Source organism: Hyperolius riggenbachi, chromosome 5, assembly GCF_040937935.1.
Source record: "Hyperolius riggenbachi isolate aHypRig1 chromosome 5, aHypRig1.pri, whole genome shotgun sequence".
Classification (NCBI taxonomy): Eukaryota; Metazoa; Chordata; class Amphibia; order Anura; family Hyperoliidae; genus Hyperolius; species Hyperolius riggenbachi.
The window spans coordinates 88,200,682-88,219,451 of record NC_090650.1 but is presented as its reverse complement, the minus strand read 5'-3'; the positions used below and the strand labels follow the sequence as shown (position 1 = coordinate 88,219,451).

At 48.2% G+C, this 18,770-nt stretch overlaps 1 long non-coding RNA gene across 4 annotated transcripts in view; it reads right to left on the bottom strand.

Moving 5' to 3' along the window:
- Nucleotides 1-18,770, bottom strand: part of LOC137519666 (uncharacterized) — a 187,603-nt gene that overhangs the window by 101,162 nt on the left and 67,671 nt on the right. The window lies entirely within an intron of this gene.

The following is an 18,770-nucleotide window of genomic DNA, read 5'->3' as shown; positions in this document are numbered from 1 at the left end:
ATTAGGGGTTAAAGTAATGCCCAGGTATGGTAGGGATTGAACCCATTTGAAGGGACAAAATTCCTGAAGTTGTGTGGCAAGTTGAGAGGATAAGGAGATGCCTAGTGTTTTGGATTTTGTTACATTGATGGTCAGGCCGGAAATACGGGAAAATAGGTTAAATGCTTGGAGAGCGTTAGGGATCGAAATGTGAGGTTGCGTCAGGAAAAGTAAGGTGTCGTCCGCAAACATTAGAAGCTTATATGTAATGCCCACCCTTTCGACCCCCCCTAATATTGATATTATCTCGGAGGAAGCATGCAAAGGGTTCCAAGGCCAAGATAAACAGGGGGGAAAGTGGGCAGCCTTGGCGTGTCCCTCTTTGTACCGGGAAGGGTGCTGAACTATGACCCCAAAACCGTACTGAGGCTGTAGGGGAGGAATATAATCCTCCGACCCAGTTCAGGAAAAAAGGGTCTAGACCCCACCTGTCCAAGGCGTGTTTTAGGTAACTCCACGAGAGAGTATCAAAGGCCTTAAAGATATCTAGGGAAAGGGCCGCACTGGGGATGTTCCTGGAGTGTAAATAATGGGTCAAAAGGACTGCACTCCTAGTGCCATCTTCAGCCTGTCTACCTGGGACAAAGCCCACCTGGTCCCGGTGGATTAAGCTAGGGAGGACTGTATTTAAACGTAGAGCTAATATTTTCCCCAACAATTTAAGATCAACGTTAATAAGTGATATGGGCCGAAACTGGTGAGCTGCAAGACAGTCATCCTGTTCCTTGGGTATCATGGAAATATGAGCCGACAGCATGGAGTTGGGAGGGAGTTTCCCTTCTTGCAATTCATTATAACAGTTGGCTAAGGTAGGGGCCAGGAGAGGCGCTAATTTTTTGTAGTATTGGGCGGTGAAGCCGTCTGGACCCGGTGTTTTGTTGATTTTTAGGGTTTTTATTGCCGATGAGACCTCTTGGGTAGAGATGGGCATGCTGAGGGCAGTTGCTGTGGTGTGATCCAATTTCGGGAGGGAGACCTGGTCTAGGAAATCGGTGATCTGTCTATCAGAGGCAGTGGGAGTGTTGGTATATAAATTGGAAAGAAAGGCGGCAAATAAGCTCACTATTTTATTGGGGTTCGCTGTGGCCTGGCCAGAACTATCCCAGACTTTCAAGATAGTAGAGTGGAGGGGTGTGTTTTTTAAACGTCTGGCTAAGGGGGCCAAAGCTTTATTTGCGTTATAGTAATACAAATGATTCCTCCAGCGTAATTGCTGCTCCACTTTGTCAGTAAGAAGCAAATCCAGCTCAGTGCTAAGTTTTTCCTTAATGATTCTGTTGATGCGAGTAGGGGATTGCTTCCAGGTTTGTTCAGCGTTTTCAAGTTTGGATGTTAATTCAGTGATTTTCTGGTTGCGCTGGCGTTTCAAAGCGCTAGCCATACCAATCAGGGAGCCCCTAATAGTAGCCTTATGGGCCTCCCATAGGGTCAATGAGGAGGAGACCAAGCCAGTATTGTCGGTAAAATAGTCAGAGACTCTGTCTTTTAATTGATTGACCAGCTCTTCTTTAGAGAGCATGGAATCATTGAGACGCCAATGGAATGCTTTGGAGCTGGGGAAGGATAGTGAAAGGCAAATTGAAATCAGTGAATGGTCTGACCATGGGGTAGTATGTATCTTAGCCGTTGGGGCTAGATGTAAGAATTGCTGTTGAATGAAAATGTGATCTATGCGGCTAAAACTGTCATGGGCATTGGAATAGAAAGTGAAATCTTTAGTGGTAAGGTGAAGTTACCTCCAGACATCAATGTACCTGTGTTTGTCTATTAGCGTTTTGATTCTAGAGCCGTGTAAATCTGTCACTTCAGGGGTGAAGCTAGTGGCGGAATTTCTTTGTCTGTCTAATTTAGGGTTGAGATAGAGTACGGTCACTCATGCATAAAACACTAAATAGTTAAAAAAGAGTCCTAATACAGTCGTCTTAACAGTAGAAGCGGTCTATTGGGTGATGAGTGGAGGTCTTCGCTTATCCCCCACAATGGCAAGTCTGCCAGGGTGGTGTAGCTATTCCACATATATGTGCCGCTCCTACAGATACAGAGAAAGTTGCAGTAATCATGCAAGGTCAATGTATTGTAATACCTATGACCTGCAATGATGAAAAGTAAAACTACAACTGTCACTGTAGATGCTGAGGTGGTATAGAACAGTGATTAAGTGCTATTTACAAAGTGGTTGTATATTGTTGATCTGACATGTTTCACCCTAACGGCTTTCTCAAAGATTGCTGTACATATATACAATGAAATAAGTGCACCCTCCACCAACAAAATTCCCCCCAGCAGCAATAGCCCCAGTCAGAGCTGAAGCACCGAGTTCGGTGCGTGTTTAAATACTACTGAAGATATGTTGACCACCCTTTTGGGGTGTGTCCACTATGTATTGCTCATACCTGTTCGGTGGTGGCATAGTGGGGGACGGTGTGCTCTCAATAACACTAAGGGTATGTGTGCCCCCGAACAAGCGCCGTCTATACAGAGCGGCAGGATTGGTGACTAGTGTTGGGCGAACAGTGTTCGCCACTGTTCGGGTTCTGCAGAACATCACCCTGTTCGGGTGATGTTCGAGTTCGGCCGAACACCTAATGGTGTTCGGCTAAACCGTTCGGCCTCATGGCCGAACTAAGAGCGCATGGCCGAACGTTCCCCGAACGTTCGGCTAGCGCTGTGATTGGCCGAACGGGTCACGTGGTTCGGACCCGAACGCGCTCTGATTGACCGAACTGTCACGTGGTTCGGGTAAATAAATACCCGAACCACGTCATATTTCCGCCATTTGTCTGTGGGTTTAGCTTTGGGTAGGCAGGCAGGGTAATTTGCGCTCCAGCCAGGCTAGCCAGGGTCCCCCCAGTCATTGTGTCGCTGCTGGGAATAGTAGTACACCGCTCCCTCAGCATTCTGTTTACTGCCACTCTGTGTACCTCGCTCAGCCACACTATATAGCATTCTGTTTACTGTTCTGTGTCTGCTGGGAATAGTAGTACACCGCTCGCTCAGCCACACTATATAGCATTCTGTTTACTGCCACTCTGTGTCTTCTGGGAATAGTGGTACACCGCTCACCCGCCACTGTATAGCATTGTGCTCTGTGTCGCTGCTGGGAATAGTGGTACACCGCTCACCCGCCACTGCATAGCATTGTGCTCTGTGTCGCTGCTGGGAATAGTGGTACACCGCTCAGCCACACTATATAGCATTCTGTTTACTGTTCTGTGTCTGCTGGGAATAGTAGTACACCGCTCGCTCAGCCACACTATATAGCATTCTGTTTACTGCCACTCTGTGTCTTCTGGGAATAGTAGTACACCGCTCACCCGCCACTGTATAGCATTGTGCTCTGTGTCGCTGCTGGGAATAGTGGTACACCGCTCACCCGCCACTGTATAGCATTGTGCTGTGTGTCGCTGCTGGGAATAGTGGTACACCACTCAGCCACACTATATAGCATTCTGTTTACTGTTCTGTGTCTGCTGGGAATAGTAGTACACCGCTCGCTCAGCCACACTTTATAGCATTCTGTTTACTGCCACTCTGTGTACCTCGCTCAGCCACACTATATAGCATTCTGTTTACTGTTCTGTGTCTGCTGGGAATAGTAGTACACCGCTCGCTCAGCCACACTATATAGCATTCTGTTTACTGCCACTCTGTGTACCTCGCTCAGCCACACTATATAGCATTCTGTTTACTGTTCTGTGTCTGCTGGGAATAGTAGTACACCGCTCGCTCAGCCACACTATATAGCATTCTGTTTACTGCTACTCTGTGTACCTCACTCAGCCACACTATATATTATTCTGTTTACTGCCACTCTGTGTCTTCTGGGAATAGTAGTACACCGCTCACCCGCCACTGTATAGCATTGTGCTCTGTGTCGCTGCTGGGAATAGTGGTACACCGCTCAGCCACACTATATAGCATTCTGTTTACTGTTCTGTGTCTGCTGGAAATAGTAATACACCACTCGCTCAGCCACACTATATAGCATTCTGTTTACTGCCACCCTGTGTACCTCGCTCAGCCACACTATATAGCATTCTGTTTACTGCCACTCTGTGTCTTCTGGGAATAGTAGTACACCGCTCACCCGCCACTGTATAGCATTGTGCTCTGTGTCGCTGCTGGGAATAGTGGTCCACCGCTCACCCGCCACTGTATAGCATTGTGCTCTGTGTCGCTGCTGGGAATAGTGGTACACCGCTCAGCCACACTATATAGCATTCTGTTTACTGTTCTGTGTCTGCTGGGAATAGTAGTACACCGCTCGCTCAGCCACACTATATAGCATTCTGTTTACTGCCACTCTGTGTACCTCGCTCAGCCACACTATATAGCATTCTGTTTACTGTTCTGTGTCTGCTGGGAATAGTAGTACACCGCTCGCTCAGCCACACTATATAGCATTCTGTTTACTGCCACTCTGTGTACCTCGCTCAGCCACACTATATAGCATTCTGTTTACTGTTCTGTGTCTGCTGGGAATAGTAGTACACCGCTCGCTCAGCCACACTATATAGCATTCTGTTTACTGCCACTCTGTGTCTGCTGGGAATAGTAGTACACCGCTCACCCGCCACTGTATAGCATTGTGCTCTGTGTCGCTGCTGGGAATAGTGGTACACCGCTCACCCGCCACTGTATAGCATTGTGCTCTGTGTCGCTGTTGGGAATAGTGGTACTGTATAGCATTTCTGTACTGCCACTGTACTGCTGCCAGTCAGCGTGTACTGTAAGGATAAGTGAAATGAGGAAGAAATCCGGTGAAAGAGGGAGGGGCAAGGGAAGAGGTGTTTCCCCTGACTGTTCACGTACAGGCCACAAGGGAGCACCCAAGAAAACCCACTCAATACCGCCCATGTTGTCCAGGACAACAACCCTCATAAATCCAAAAGAACAGGACCAGATAATGACTTGGATGACCCCTCAAGCGTCCAGCAGTGGGTTAAGCAGCACCAGCACATCACGCACGAGGTCCGAGTCCTCAGCCAGTTACAAGGAGCCAGTGGGCACAAAGCTGACACAACCGGCAGCGACACCACGCACACAACTGCCAGATAACCAGTCCGATGAATTACCTCAGGACACAATGGGGTATTCGCAGGAGCTATTCCCAGCCCAACAAACTTCCACCTTTCAAAGGTCAATGGAGGAACAGCCAGAAATGTTGTGCCTGGATTCACAACCATTAACTGTGGGAAATGCACCGCGCACTGAGATACAAGGCGAGTCCGAGGAGGACTCGGAAACCCAAATCCCAGAGCAAGTTGGGCAGGAGGGGTTGCAATTGCAGGAGGTCGGCCGACAAGATCTGGAAGACGACGTTGGAGTGAGCTGCGCAGAGGTTGTTCTGGGGAGCTCTACTCCACGGCGGCGGCCCCCCACAATGACATATGACGAGTTTCAGGAGATGGAAGAGGAGGGTATGGACAATGTGGACAGAGACCCAGATTTTGTTTGTGAACGAGAACATCGCCGTTGTAGCAGCAGCACAGATGAGTCTGTTGAAGAACCCACTGCTGCACGAGTTCGCCTTGTGCCACAAGGTAGGCGGCGCGCAATTTCAGGCACCACAAGCGTGGAAGTTCAAGTGAGAGGCAAAAGAGGAGCAAACAGAAATCGCCAGCAAGGCAGGTGCTCCAAAGTCTGGGCTTTCTTTGAAGACTGCACTGAGGATGTTACCATGGCGATTTGCAAGGTGTGCAAGACCCGCCTGAGCAGGGGGAAAAGTATTAACAACCTCTCCACCACCAGCATGAGCCGCCACATGCTATCCAAACATCCCACTCTGTGGGCAAACGCGGCAGGACAGGGTACCAGCAACACTGCCTCCCTTGGGTTCACCAGACTCACCACCAGACCCGCCTCAGCAGCAGCAGTAGCCCAGCCATTGCGTGGTTCACAACATTCACAAACATCAGACGACACTGACACTGTCACTTTCCGGAGTAGTGCTCTTGAGGTCTCCAAGTGTTCATCAAACACAACAACCAACAGCCCTTCCGTGTGCAGCGCTACGGTTCAGTTGTCTGTGTCGGAGATGTTTGAGCGCAAGAGGAAATTGCCAGCAAATGACCCCCGGGCCGTGGCAGTAACAGCCAGCATAGCCAAGCTTCTGGCCTGCGAAATGCTGCCATATCGAGTGGTGGAGACAAACAGCTTCAAGGGCATGATGTCAGTGGCCATCCCACGTTACGTGGTTCCCAGCCACTACCACTTTGCGCGCTCTGCAGTGCCTGAGTTGCATGAGCACGTGGTCAGCAAAATAACCCGAAGCTTGAAGAATGCCGTTGCCTGCAAGGTTCACCTCACCACTGACACCTGGACGAGTGCGTTCGGCCAGGGTCGATACATCTCCCTTACCGCGCACTGGGTGAACCTTGTGGAGCCTGGCAGCGATTCCTCACCTGCTACGGCGCGGGTGTTGCCCACGCCGCAAACAGCTGCACCGCCGTCCCTCCCACTGGATAACAACAGCAGCACCTACCTCTCTGACTCCTTCTCCTCCAATGCATCTCAAAGCTGTACCTCATCCGGAAACGCTAACCCAGCAGCAGTAGGATCATGGAAGCAGTGCAGCACAGCTGTTGGCATGCGTCAGCAAGCGTTGCTGAAGCTGATCTGCCTTGGGGATAAGCAGCACACAGGGGAGGAAATTTGGAAGGGAATAAAGGAACAGACGGATTTGTGGCTGGCACCGCTGGACCTGAAACCGGGCATGGTTGTGTGTGATAATGGGAGTAATCTCATTCGCGCTTTAAGGTTGGCTAAGCTGACACACATCCCTTGCCTGGCGCACGTGATGAACCTAGTAGTTCAGCGGTTCCTGAGGACATACCCAGGCGTGGCCGATCTTCTGTTGAAGGTGCGTCGAGTGGCCAAACATTGTAGAAATTCCAGTACTGCTTCGGGGGCACTCGCCAAGATGCAGGAGCGCTTCAATCTCCCCCACCATCGCTTGCTGTGTGATGTCCCTACGCGCTGGAATTCTACGCTGCACATGCTAGCCCGCTTTTGTGAGCAGAAGAGTGCAGTGGTCCAGTACATGACGGCGCAGTACCGAGGCGCATCCGGACAGCTGCCAAGCTTCTGTGGATCTGATTGGGCCAACATGTTGGACCTCTGCCAAGTCCTCCAAAATTTTGAGCAATCCACGTTGCTTGTGAGCAGTGACAACTCTTCAGTCAGCATTACCATACCACTGCTGTGTTTACTGAAGAGGTCAATGTTGAAAATCAAGGAAACAGCTGTCATGATGCAACTGGGGGAATCTGAAGGAGAAAACGATCAGCGTGATGGTACCAACATCAGGCCATCCGCCTCAGGGAACGCTGGTCCCAGCAGCTATGACGAAGAAGAGGAGGAGGAACAGCTGGAGTTGGAGCAGGAATTTCATGCCACCACTGACGAGGGCCAGAGCGGTGCACGTTGGACTTCCACAATTCAGCGCGAATGGTCAGCAGAAGCAGACCAGGAGGAAGGTGACGACTATGATGCATCACAACAACTATCACAACGCTCACAAGAGGATGATGAGGATTTTGGTAGGACTCTGGCACACATGGCTCAATTCATGCTAGACTGCATTGAACGTGACCCACGCATTGTGCGCATTCTGGACAACACCAATTACTGGGTTTATACCCTTCTGGATCCACGGTACAAACACAATGTTCCAAAACTGCTTGAAGAAAGAGTCAGACAGGTCAAAATGGAAGAATACCAGCAGGCCCTTGTGGAGACTTTAGAGAGGAGATTGACATCCTCCCCCTCCTCTAGCCAGTTGTACGCCGACAGACTGACTTCCGCAAACCCAGGACGACCAGGAGGGCAGCAAACAACGCAAGCCGCAGCTAGTGCCCAAAAGGGAATGGTATCGGCAGTGTCCTTGGAGTGGGAAAATTTTCTGACACCCATGCAGCAGCAGCCCACTGAACAGCAAGCGTGCAGATCCACCTCCAACACCGATCGCCTGGAGAAGATGGTCAAGGACTACATGTCAGATGACGTAGCTGTGTCGAACAATCCATCTGCACCCTTCAACTATTGGGTGTCGAAGCTAGAAACCACGAACTGGCAATGTACGCAATAGAGGTGCTGGCTTGCCCGGCAGCCAGCGTTATGTCGGAACGCTGTTTCAGTGCTGCCGGAGGCATCGTCACAGATCGGCGTATCCGCCTCTCCACAGAGACCGTCTGACTCAAATTAAAATGAATCAATCCTGGATTGGAAATGCCTACGCAACACTCCAGGACCCCAACCAAGTAACATGACCAATGAACATCTGGGATGGTGTAGCGTTTCCAGTCCCTGTTTATTGAACCTCTCATCTGTATTACATTTATGACTGCATGGCGGCAAAAAGCATTGCTGCTATATCCGCACGCTTTTTGTCCTCATGCAAGGCCTGGGTTGTTGTGTCTCAAAAAGCATGGCCTTCTCCTCCTGCGCCTCCTCCTGTTCCATCACGTCTGCTGCTGCTGGGTTAGCGTTGCCGCGTGGTCCCTGTTTATTGAACCACTTATCTTTATTACATTTATGACTGCATGGCGGTACAAAGCATGCTATCCGCATGCTTCTTGTCCTCATGCAAGGCCTGGGTTGTTGTGTCTCACAAAGCGTGGCCTTCTCCTCCTGCGCCTCCTCCTGTTCCATCACGTCTGCTGCTGCTGGGTTAGCGTTGCCGCGTGGTCCCTGTTTATTGAACCACTTATCTTTATTACATTTATGACTGCATGGCGGTACAAAGCATGCTATCCGCACGCTTCTTGTCCTCATGCAAGGCCTGGGTTGTTGTGTCTCACAAAGCGTGGCCTTCTCCTCCTGCGCCTCCTCCTGTTCCATCACGTCTGCTGCTGCTGGGTTAGCGTTGCCGCGTGGTCCCTGTTTATTGAACCACTTATCTTTATTACATTTATGACTGCATGGCGGTACAAAGCATGCTATCCGCACGCTTCTTGTCCTCATGCAAGGCCTGGGTTGTTGTGTCTCACAAAGCGTGGCCTTCTCCTCCTGCGCCTCCTCCTGTTCCATCACGTCTGCTGCTGCTGGGTTAGCGATGCTGCGTGGTCCCTGTTTATTGAACCACTTATCTTTATTACATTTATGACTGCATGGCGGTACAAAGCATGCTATCCGCACGCTTCTTGTCCTCATGCAAGGCCTGGGTTGTTGTGTCTCACAAAGCGTGGCCTTCTCCTCCTGCGCCTCCTCCTGTTCCATCACGTCTGCTGCTGCTGGGTTAGCGTTGCCGCGTGGTCCCTGTTTATTGAACCACTTATCTTTATTACATTTATGACTGCATGGCGGTACAAAGCATGCTATCCGCACGCTTCTTGTCCTCATGCAAGGCCTGGGTTGTTGTGTCTCACAAAGCGTGGCCTTCTCCTCCTGCGCCTCCTGCTGTTTCATCACGTCTGCTGCTGCTGGGTTAGCGTTGCCGCGTGGTCCCTGTTTATTGAACCACTTATCTTTATTACATTTATGACTGCATGGCGGTACAAAGCATGCTATCCGCACGCTTCTTGTCCTCATGCAAGGCCTGGGTTGTTGTGACTCACAAAGCGTGACCTTCTCCTCCTGCGCCTCCTCCTGTTCCATCACGTCTGCTGCTGCTGGGTTAGCGTTGCCGCGTGGTCCCTGTTTATTGAACCACTTATCTTTATTACATTTATGACTGCATGGCAGTACAAAGCATGCTATCCGCACGCTTCTTGTCCTCATGCAAGGCCTGGGTTGTTATGTCTCACAAAGCGTGGCCTTCTCCTCCTGCGCCTCCTCCTGTTCCATCACGTCTGCTGCTGCTGGTGCTGGGTTAGCGTTACCGATCCCTTTTCCTGGAACCTCTTCTCTGTATTACATTTATGACTGCATGGCGAAAAAAAGCATGTTACCTGTGCAAAGAAACATGACATTTTCCACATTTAAAAGACAGTTTTTCCTTTGAAACTTTACAATCAATTTTCTCAAAAACTATAAGCTCTTTTTCAAATATTTTTTTCCCTCTTGTACCCACTCCCAAGGTGCACATACCCTGCTAATTTGGGGTATGTAGCATGTAAGGAAGCTTTACAAAGCACGAAAGTTCGGGTCCCCATTGACTTCCATTATGTTCGGAGTTCGGCGCGAACACCCGAACATCGCGGCGATGTTCGGCGAACGTTCGCGAACCCGAACATCTAGGTGTTCGCCCAACACTATTGGTGACGCCGCCGCACTTCCGCTTAGCGGCGGCGTCACTTCCGGTAATGGTGTTCCCTTGGTTACTGAGGACGCCGGTAGAGGTAAACAAAGCGTCCTAGTCAGGGACAGAGACGGGGAGACCAATCGGTCATAGGCTCCTTGCAAAATATGACAGGCCCATATGCGCGCATGTATCAACAGTGATAATTTGCTGATAACCTAGAACGGGGGAATTATTTAGCACACCATAGAAACATGGTAATATACGCCTCCCCAAATGCGTCCAATGTTGCGGGTCCAATATTGCGGGTTGTGATGTGGAAGGTTGTCACCTGTGCCCTCCCCAAGATACACAAAAAGAGGTCTCCACCACCAGGGAGGCCTATTGTATCAGGACGGGAGAGCTTGACTGATACAACCAGCCAGTATGTTGACAGATTCCTCCGTCCATTTGTAGAAACCTTACCTTCCTATCTTATAGACACTAAGGATGTCCTGACCAATCTACAAGATCTCGTAGTGGCCCCGCATACTTTACTAGCCAGTATCGATGTTGAGGCCCTATACAGTAATATTCAGCATGATCTGGGGTTAAGGGCAGTACAGCACTTTCTGTCAACTAGGGGTACGCATCTGCAACAGCACAATGCTACCATTATCAGTTTATTGTCATTCATCCTCACTCACAATATATTCTGGTTTGGGGGGAGGACATACCATCAGCTCAGGGGCAGTGCTATGGGGACGGCATGTGCCCCCTCATTTGCAAATCTGTTCCTGGGCTGGTGGGAGGACACCATTGTCTTCGTCGAAGATCTCGAATTTTATACAGCACACATCACCTACTGGGGGCATTTTATTGATGACATCCTGATTCTCTGGGAGGGCCCTCGCGATTTGTTTATTGATTTTGTGACTATACTGAACACTAATGAAATAGGGATGAGATTCACCTATGAAGTGAGTGATACGCAAATCAATTTTTTAGATTTGAACATCAGGAAAGATGCCCAGGGGAAGATAGAGACATGCATCTTCCGTAAACCCACTGCAACGAACTCCCTACTCAAATGGGACAGTTCACATCCTAGGTCCCTTAGAAAAAGCATCCCAATTGGCCAGTTTCTGCGGGCTCGCAGAAATTGCTCCAATGAGCAAGCATTTGAGGAGGAAAGTAAATTATTAACTGAGAGATTTCTGCAAAGGGGCTTCCCAGAATCAGTTATTAGAAATGCATATGATCGGGCGAAACGCACCCCCAGACAAGAGACTCTGATCAATACCCCAGCCAGCAATCGTTCGGATCTAACAAGTACTGCACCACAACGTCCACCACCACGGCTTGTGGGCACCTATACCGAACACTCCCACATGGTGTTCGAAATAGTAAAACACTACTGGCCAATCCTTATAAAAGACAAAGACCTGTCCAGATTTCTGACCCCCAACCCGTCTATAACGTACAGAAGGGCACTGAACTTGAAGGACATATTGGTCCACAGCACATTTTCTAATACTCCAACACAAGTGCAAACATGGCTACCTACCAAACCAAACGGGTCCTTTCACTGTGGAAAGTGCAAAGCGTGTAAATACATGCCCACGGTGAAGAGATTCATAGCTCCAAGAAATGGTAGATCATTTGAAATCAGGTCATTCATCACCTGTAATACCAAAGCGGTGGTTTATGCAGCAAAATGTAAATGCGATCTCCTATATGTAGGTAAGACCACTCGGGCACTAAAGGAGAGAGTGCTGGAACACATAGGAGACATCAAGCATAAAAACGATACAGCGGTGGCCAGACACATGAATCTAGTCCACCCCCAATCGCGATTTGATATTTCCTTTTGGGGGATTCAACATTGGCAGAGAAGCATTAGGGGAGGGAATTTGGACAAAAGATTGACTCAAATCGAGTCCCAGTGGATATACCTGCCTGGACACGATTGCTCCAGGCGGTTTAAACGAGGACTTTAATTTGGCGTGTTTCCTTTAACTACTATGTCTCTGCACTATTTATGTTATAGATCGACGTGTATTGCTAGGCATAATACTTATGAATATGATGACGGTGCGCTTAACCCTATAACCTATAACAACACATAACGTCAAGATTTAATGTGACCATGGCACGCTGCGCCGCACCACTTGGCAGGCGATCGTGCAGAGTCCCTGATGCGGTTTTTAAAGAGAATCTGTATTGTTAAAATCGCTCAAAAGTAAACATACCAGTGCGTTAGGGGACATCTCCTATTACCCTCTGTCACAATTTCGCCGCTCCTCGCCGCATTAAAAGTGGTTAAAAACAGTTTTTAAAAGTTTGTTTGTAAACAAACAAAATGGCCACCAAAACAGGAAGTAGGTTGATGTGCAGTATGTCCACACATAGAAAATACATCCATACATAAGCAGGCTGTATACAGGATTCCTTTTGAATCTCAAGAGATCATTTGTGTGTTTCTTTCCCCCATGCACTGAAGTTTCATGCTGCTCTTTTCTTCCTGCAAACAGCTTTGCCCTTGTTTGTAATTCCTCAGTATGTGAAAGCCCAGCCAGCTCAGAGGACGATTTATCCAGCTGATTAGAGCAGCTTCTCTCTTCTCTCTTATCTAAATAACACACAGGCAGTATGCATAGAGGGGCCAGGAAGGGTGAGTTCATAGCAGAACCACAACACTGAAGAACTTGGCAGCCTTCCAGACACAGGCCGACAAGTCTGACAGGGGAAAGATACATTGATTTATTACAGAGACTGTCATAGTAGAAAGTGCTGCAGTTAGCCAGAACACATTAGAATAGCTTTTGGAACATGTAGGATGATTAAAAACAGGATGCAATTTTTGTTACGGAGTCTCTTTAATGCACCTGCATAGGGCTGTAGATCAGGTGGGCACTGACTGGGCGCATGGTCGCATATGGCATGGATATGGCTAGTGTGCCACCTGTTCTATATAGATCTCAGCCCCTGCAGTGAGACATTGCAACTTATAATACAAATAACACAGGTGACAACCTTCCACATCACAACCCGCAATATTGGACCCGCAACATTGGACGCATTTGGGGAGGCGTATATTACCATGTTTCTATGGTGTGCTAAATAATTCCCCCGTTCTACGTTATCAGCAAATTATCACTGTTGATACATGCGCGCATATGGGCTTGTCATATTTTGCAAGGAGCCTATGACCGATTGGTCTCCCCGTCTCTGTCCCTGACTAGGACGCTTTGTTTACCTCTACCGGCGTCCTCAGTAACCAAGGGAACACCATTACCGGAAGTGACGCCGCCGCTAAGCGGAAGTGCGGCGGCGTCACCAATCCTGCCGCTCTGTATAGACGGCGCTTGTTCGGGGGCACACATACGCTGCCCTTAGTGTTATTGAGAGCACACCGTCCCCCACTATGCCACCACCGAACAGGTATGAGCAATACATAGCGGACACACCCCAAAAGGGTGGTCAACATATCTTCAGTAGTATTTAAACACGCACCGAACTCGGTGCTTCAGCTCTGACTGGGGCTATTGCTGCTGGGGGGAATTTTGTTGGTGGAGGGTGCACTTATTTCATTGTATATATGTACAGCAATCTTTGAGAAAGCCGTTAGGGTGAAACATGTCAGATCAACAATATACAACCACTTTGTAAATAGCACTTAATCACTGTTCTATACCACCTCAGCATCTACAGTGACAGTTGTAGTTTTACTTTTCATCATTGCAGGTCATAGGTATTACAATACATTGACCTTGCATGATTACTGCAACTTTCTCTGTATCTGTAGGAGCGGCACATATATGTGGAATAGCTACACCACCCTGGCAGACTTGCCATTGTGGGGGATAAGCGAAGACCTCCACTCATGACCCAATAGACCGCTTCTACTGTTAAGACGACTGTATTAGGACTCTTTTTTAACTATTTAGTGTTTTATGCATGAGTGACCGTACTCCATCTTTGTACCCAGAGGGTTTGTCCAATCTGGACTAAGTGTGAGCGATTAATTTCCCTGGTACACATTTCTCGGCAAGTGTGCGTAATTTAGGGTTGAGGGAGACATTAGTGTCTCCTGCTATGATGATTTGCCCAGATCCGTGTCGCGTGAGGACCTGGAAAAAATGAGAATAGAAATTTGATTGGTGGGCATTAGGAGCGTAGTAAGAGGCGAAGGTAACTTCCCTATCATAAATTGAGCCAATCAAGATAAGGTACCTACCGGGAACAGCGGTATTTGACCGAAATGGTTGAATACCGCTACGGGGGAGCCAGCGCAACGACGAGGACTGGTAGAGGAGAGGGAATGCTCTGTGGGACCCAGAGCCTCCCTCTCCTTAGGTGAGTATCTGACTTTTTTATTTAAAAACTGGTTTCCATTCACTTTAACAGAATTCACATGCATTGAATTATTGTGAAAATTTTCTGATCCATTTTTTCGGCATTTTTAAAATGGCAGGCGGTGCTGCATTTTCTCATTGTGCAAACCGCATGAATTAAAAGTCCATGGAAACACCGAAAATTTGCATTTGGTATGAAAATTATGTACACTGAATTTAAAGACATACTGTATAGCAAAATGCAGTAAATTATTCAGGATACCCACTTTTGAGTTAAATATTCTGGTTTTAGCACAGTAGCGTAGGTAGGAATCATGGGGCCCCATAGCAAAACTTTCATGGGGCCCTCAGATGGAAGCATTCTTATGCAATGCCACCTGCCCCTGCCCTATGATATGAGATAATTGGGCAGTTTACAGTCTCATGCCTTCAACACTGCACATAGTTCGTGGACACTGAGACAAAATCAGAGGGTGGAGAAACACAAGAAAGTTAATGGTGAATACATTAAGTACCACCTGGGCCCCCTATTCTTTAGGGCCCCATAGCAGCTGCTATGGCTATTTCTATGCCCATGTTTCAGCATCAGAAACTCATTCTGTTGTCACATATAGGCTGTTTATTATGCAGAATCCCACCCCCCACCTGAGCATTCTGGGAGACCAGAGATCTTTGCTACTGGCTTTAAAACTCTCATTCCACAGAGATCACCTGCCAATACTGAAGATGTTGCCGTCTGTGATACATTTCAGATTGCAAATCAGGGAGGGGAAAGATTTTACAATGAGCAAGCACTGACTTAGGCTAGGTTCACAGTGGTCAATTGGATAACTCATGTGTTATAACGGCTGTGAACTGCAATGGGACTGGCCAAAGACATTAATACAAAGCCTGCATGCAGCGAGTTACAATAATGCGATTCGTAACTGTCTGTGAACAGGCCCATAGAGTTGTATGGGCAGTGAGTTGGCATGCAGAATTATTCTGCAATGCAACTGACCACTGTGAACAGGGCCTAAATCATTTATAAATAAAAATTGTAAAAAAAAAATATTCATTATGTTATTTTGACTACTGTTCCTTTTTTAACAGTAAGGCCTCTTTCCCAGTAGGACATTGCGTTTCAGTGCGACGTTAAGGTCGCACAATGCGGCCCTAATGCAACGCATATAGACTTTAACTTGGACGTTATTGTGCGTTCTTTAACACTGCGTTAAGTGTTATGACGTCTTTCCTTATGCGTCTCTTGGTGCGCCGTTTTCGTCGCACAGTGATGACTATAGTTTAACATTTTTTTGGCTTAGCATTGTGGGCTGTTTGGTTAATGTTCCACATTAAAAACGAACAAAAAATAAACAAATTAAGATTCACGTTATAACAGTGATTACTTCCGATACTACAAATAAACAAAAATCCCCCCAAAAATATAAAGAAAAACAACTGGAGCATGCGCAATAACAAAATAAACACAAGTATTTACAGTGGAACGAATACGGCGCATGCATTACATTTAAAAAAATGTAACGCATGCGCAGTAAAAACATTACTGAGCATGTGCAACACAAATAACGCAGCAGATTCATTTCTAAACGCACAGCATGCACCACTTTCTCATAACGCTATTCAGTGGTTCCCAACCCATGTGCCGCGACACATACATGTGTCGCGGCAGCTTCGGGTATGTGTCGCAGTGTCAGCTCTCGGAGGAAAGCAGCGCAGTGGAAGGAGAGCTGTGGGCAGCGGCGGAGAAGGGGGCCATCTCCCCCCCTTCCCTCACCTTAGGGTGCTCTCCCTCCCTCACTCTCTCCTCTGGAACGAACTACGGTCAGGCGTTTGCAGTGGGCGGGACTTACCTTCTGTGTCGCTCCAAGTGCCGGAAGTTCTGGTGCCGCAGCTGCTGCTCTGGTCTGGATCAGACTAGAGTAGTGGCAAATCATCCCGCGCCTGCGACGAGACCAGACGGAGACACGGAAGGTAAGTTCCGCCCCTCTGCCAGCCACCGCACTTCGTTCCGGAGGAGAGAGTGAGGGAGGGAGAGCACCCTGAGGTGCCGCTCTCCTTCCCTCGCTCTCTCCTCCTGGGAAGGGCACCTGGCTACATATACTGGGCACATATACACCTGACTACATATACTGGGCACATATACCCCTGGCTACATATACTGGGCACATATACCCCTGCCTACATATACTGGGCACATATACCCCTGACTACATATACTGGGCACATATACCCCTGGCTACATATACTGGGTACATATACACCTGACTACATATACTGGGCACATATACCCCTGGATACATATACTGGGCACATATACCCCTGGCTAAATATACTGGGTACATATACACCTGGCTACATATACTGGGCACATATACCCCTGGCTACATATACTGGGCACATATACCCCTGGCTACATATACTGGGTACATATACACCTGGCTACATATACTGGGCATGTATACCTCTGGCTACATATACTGGGCACATATACCCCTGGCTACTATATAGCGGCGGAGAAGGGGGCCATCTCCCCCCCCTTCCCTCACCTTAGGGTGCTCTCCCTCCCTCGCTCTCTCCTCTGGAACGAACTACGGTCAGGCGTTTGCAGTGGGCGGGACTTACCTTCCGTGTCGCTCCAAGCGCCGGAAGTTCTGGTGCCGCAGCTGCTGCTCTGGTCTGGATCAGACCAGAGTAGTGGCAAATCATCCTGCGCCTTCGACGAGACCAGACGGAGACACGGAAGGTAAGTTCCGCCCCTCTGCCAGCCACCGCACTTCGTTCCGGAGGAGAGAGTGAGGGAGGGAGAGCACCCTGAGGTGCCGCTCTCCTTCCCTGGCTCTCTCCTCCTGGGAAGGGCACCTGGCTACATATACTGGGCACATATACACCTGACTACATATACTGGGCACATATACCCCTGGCTACATATACTGGGCACATATACCCCTGCCTACATATACTGGGCACATATACCCCTGACTACATATACTGGGCACATATACCCCTGGCTACATATACTGGGTACATATACCCCTGGCTACATATACTGGGCACATATACACCTGGCTACATATACTGGGCACATATACCCCTGGCTACATATACTGGGCACATATACACCTGGCTACATATACTGGGCACATATACCCCTGGCTACATATACTGGGCACATATACACCTGACTACATATACTGGGCACATATACCCCTGGCTACATATACTGGGCACATATACCCCTGGCTACATATACTGGGTACATATACACCTGGCTACATATACTGGGCACGTATACCTCTGGCTACATATACTGGGCACATATACCCCTGGCTACATATACTGGGCACATATACCTCTGGCTACATATACTGGGCACATATACCCCTGGCTACATATACTGGGCACATATACCCCTGGCTACATATACTGGGCACATATACCCCTGGCTACATATACTGGGCACATATACCCCTGGCTACATGTACTGGGCACATATACCCCTGCCTACATATACTGGGCACATATACCCCTGCCTACATATACTGGGCACATATACCCCTGACTACATATACTGGGCACATATACACCTGCCTACATATACTGGCCACATATACACCTGCCTACATATACTGGGGACATATACCTCTGGCTACATATACTGGGCACATATATCCCTGGCTACATATACTGGGGACAACTGGCTGTTTGTCATTATGTGCATTTACTGGTGAAAAGCTTGTCTCTTAATATGTGCATTTACTGGTGAAAAGCTGTCTCTTATTATGTGCATTTACTGGTGAAAAGCTGTCTCTTATTATGTGCATTTACTGGTGAAAAGCTGTCTCTTATTATGTGCATTTACTGGGGAAACGCTGTCTCTCATTACGTGCATTTACTGGTGAAAGGCTGGCTGTCATTACCTGCATTTACTGGTGAAACGTTGTCTCTTATGTGCATTTAGTGGGGAAACGCTGTCTCTCAGTACATGCATTTAGTCTACGTGTCACGGAGATCTGAACGTTTGGTTTGATGTGTCACGACACCAAAAAGGTTGGGAACCACTGTGCTACATGTTACACACAAACGCATCGTGTGCACTGTGAATGTCGCACAGACTTAGTATTGCTGTGCGTTAGTCTGCGATGAAACATTTTCTAACATGTGACTTTAACATTACATTGTGAAAGAGGCCTAAAACTACAGTTTGTTTTTAA